Source organism: Trachymyrmex septentrionalis, unplaced genomic scaffold, assembly GCF_001594115.1.
Source record: "Trachymyrmex septentrionalis isolate Tsep2-gDNA-1 unplaced genomic scaffold, Tsep1.0 scaffold31, whole genome shotgun sequence".
In the NCBI taxonomy this organism is placed as follows: domain Eukaryota; kingdom Metazoa; phylum Arthropoda; class Insecta; order Hymenoptera; family Formicidae; genus Trachymyrmex; species Trachymyrmex septentrionalis.
This window is the reverse complement of record NW_017305474.1, coordinates 1388130-1392054: the sequence shown is the minus strand read 5'-3', so window position 1 is coordinate 1392054 and position 3925 is coordinate 1388130.

Genomic DNA, 3925 nt, shown 5'->3' with positions numbered 1-3925 from the left:
TCGCTAAACGATGCACTTCACGTGCTTTGAGATAAGAATTTTAATTACTGCAAAATTCATTGAATAACTCTGAGCAACTAGATTCTATTGGTGTTTATACACACAGATAAATACATACCATACGAAAGTAATAATTACTTGTTTCAAGTATTTCAAAAGTTCATCCATAAATCTATCGTGAGTTCATCACAAGCATCAAATTTATACAAAACATATTCCGAATCCTAGTAAGTTTAATACTTCAATCAAGATTATTAAATTAAAACAAATTCAATTATTTATTATATATAGTCCACTTCTTCGATCAATTTTGTAACATTCTTTCAAAAGAAATATATATTTCTGTTTTGAGTACCTAATAATAAACTTTTTAAAATTTGTTAATATGTATATTTTATGATTATTATTAAGAAAATATTCGTTATTAAAGACTACCGTTATTAAAAAGGAAGAAAGTGAACTGAGTAACACTTCTCTTAACAATAGAATTTTTCTGTGTGTTTTTAAAAGGTAGATTTTTTTTTAAATTAAATTTATTATACGTCAATTTTAACTTAAGCAATTATTTAAAAGTGACGCTGCTATTAAATCACATTGTATTACCCTTTCTTGCATTTGCATGGAGTGAGTCTACGTAGTTAACGCTTTCTTTCTGAATCCCACTGGAGACTGCTAAACAGAATTCGAGATAATAGGTAGGTTCTTCTACGACGTCGGTGAAAAGAGATAGCTGCTTGGAAGCTATTTCGCCGACATGGAGACGCGCATTAAGTTCTCTCGTAATATTCCTATAGCATTAAAGCAAATTTCAAGGCCCATGCGGGATTCAAGATGCCGTTTGCTTCCACTAATCTCTCCAGGGAAGTATAACGAATATCACTTTGTAAGGAATAATTAACGAGCGCGCTTGAGAGCCGAATAAAATAATTGGCCGACAGTTTGTACTCGGCGAATGTAAATATTCTCGCCCTTTCTCCTCGAATCTGTCACAATCGAGACATTACGGCGGGATTTGTGCTGTAATTAACATTAATTTCTCCGGTGATTTAGCGATCTAATGGGAAAAAACTCAATGTGCTCGGTGTGCCGCGAGATTCGAAAAATTGCCACCCCCTGTTCACCCCGGGAAAGGGAAATTTATAGTTTTTCGTAAGCATGGCGGTCGGAATTGTTACGGAAACTTTTTACGACGTACTTTTGACAAAGTTCAAGAAGTAACGAGGCGCGTTCGCATCGTTCGGTTGCTGTTACCGTTGCTCCGTTACTGTAGTTGCTGGGAAACTATCTCGCGTGCAGAGCTTCTTTGCCTCGAAGATACAAAGAGAGAATCGCGTGCGAAATTTCATTTCCACGGTGTGGGACGCGTGCAAGTCAAACGCGATCAAAACCACACCGTGCGATCGGGAACGAACGCGATATATTTTTCCGTCACGACGCAGAACGGTGGCGTTAGCCACCGTCGAGAAACTTTTTACATTATGTTAACTTGTGCGCGAAATGGACCTCCCGGAATAAGCAGCACGCGAGGGAGGATGACTCGGAGTTTTGAAAACACGCGCGTGATCATAGGGGAGAGTTACTGAATTACTGCGTACTGTTTGTCTAATTCATACCTCATTAATATTTAATTATGTTATTACTTAATATAAACATTCAGTAAAAAGTATGAAATAAATGTAAAATGAGCAATATAGAAAAAATTTAATATTATAGATCGCGTCTTGTTTTATAGACGTTAGCAGCATTAAAAAAAAACAGGTATCTACATCTGATATTAATTTTTGATGAATAAATTTATGTAGCTGATAATAATGCAATCATGCAATTTTATTATGAATTTTTATATTTTCATAAAAAAATTTATTGTAAAATATTTTACATTAATTATGAACATACATATAGATATTTGCAATTATTATAAAGACTAAATCGCTATTTTTTATAAAATCTATCAGATTTTATATAAATCGTACCACCACAAAATAAAACCGGTAATTGGCAAAAAAAAAAATGAAATTAATAATTGATATAAATACAAATTTCAATTGCAAAAATAATCTCAAGCCAATCTTACTTCGACATTCTTGTCTTGTAATTACTATTGTTTTATAATTATTAAATACTTGATCTTTTTTCGATAACTTATTAAAATTAGATATTAATTATTATATACTAATTAAGTTAACAATTTCTTATGTTTAATTTGTTTCAGTCATAAATACTTTCAAAAGAGATACGATTGGAAGACTTATATAGATTCGAATTAGGCAATCGATTGCCTTTTGCAACATCTTTTAGAAGGAAAGACTTAAACAAATTAATTTGTTGATGGAAAGTGGGACATGTAATAATAAATTCGAAATATCGAACCACAGTTTCTATTTTTGCGTACAAATTAGTACCCAATGAAAAATATAATAAAAAATAGCTTAAGTGATGTACATCGGTAACTCTCTACAATCCTCCAAAGATCCTCGAGGATCTTTCCGTTACTCTGCTTTCCTCATTCTCTCTATGGCCGTATTCGGAAACTTCATCCGGGTGCACCCAGGTATTACTTTATCCTTGTTGTTCACCGAATATTAAACAAGGATAAAATGATATCTGGGTGCATCCAGGTGAAATTCTGAACGCAGCCCGTGTAGTTAAATTATATCGATTACACTCCGAAGTTGGCAGAGAATATAACGCACACACGTAGCGCCGGCACACTGGTATCTTTCAGCGATTGCTATTATTTTACTGCGCAGCTCGCGCAATCGACGTCTAAACATGAGCTCCAAGTGCGAACGTCGAATTGCGTCGGGGATTAGTTATTAGCTCGTGAAAGTTTATGACGTTAATATTCTGAATTTGCGTGGATCGCGCGACGAAATGGCGTGCGGTATTATGTGAACCGAGAAGCACAGGTAGCAGGAAACCATTCCCTCGATATTACGCTTGCGGATTTGGCTCGCGATTGAAACATGCCGAAGAGATTTCCGCCTTTGTTCGCAAAGGACTCCGTATAAATCGTATGGAAAAAAATGGCTTCAGTCAAATTAACCGAAGCTACGATATTTTGTAGATTATGAATGGCTGATCAAAAATTTCCTTAGGCAAAAGCCGAAAAAAATAGATAGACTTTAAAGTAGCATCAGTCGAAAGTCGCCATTGTGAGTCTAATTAGACTGAAAAGTTTCTTTATCTGCTAAACTATTTATTTTTTGGTAATTATATTATACTTTAATACTTAATAAGGACACAATGGGATGAATCAATTGATGTAAAGAAAATGCATAGTTGGTTTAAAAAAATTATGCAGTTTGCTGTATGTTTATTTACAAACTACATTTGTTTTAGCGCAACTATGTGTTTTCTGTACATTAATTGAGTCATTATTCTGTATAATCATTTTTTATGTGTACAAAAATATTAAGATATAGTAACAAAAAAATAATTGAGCAAATAAAGACCTTTCAGTCCGATTAGACTCCAAATTTCAAATGGTATTACAGCAAAATTTATCCATTTTTTATAGTTTTGCCTGAGGAAACTTTTAATCAGCATTTCAATTTACAAAATACCATCATTTCAGCCAATTTGACCGAAGCTACTCTTTCTATGTGATTTGTACGGGATTCTTTCTTTCGCAGGTTTTTTTTTTTTGCGCGTCATATAGGAACTGTTGTCAAAACGTGCGATTACGGTTTTATTTTCTTGGACAATCTGCCGTGTCGATTTTACGAGCGTCCTGCAGTCGCGAATGCTTCGCTAGTGCAAACGAGGGTGATTCTCGTTGACGGAATCATGTGAAAGCGTTATCGCACGTATTCATGCGTTGTATCGTTTCCTTTCTTCTCTTTCGTTACTTTTTGCCTTCCATTCTTGTATTCACTGGTGCGGTTATCGAAACGATCGACATCATTAACAGTTGGATTACTCG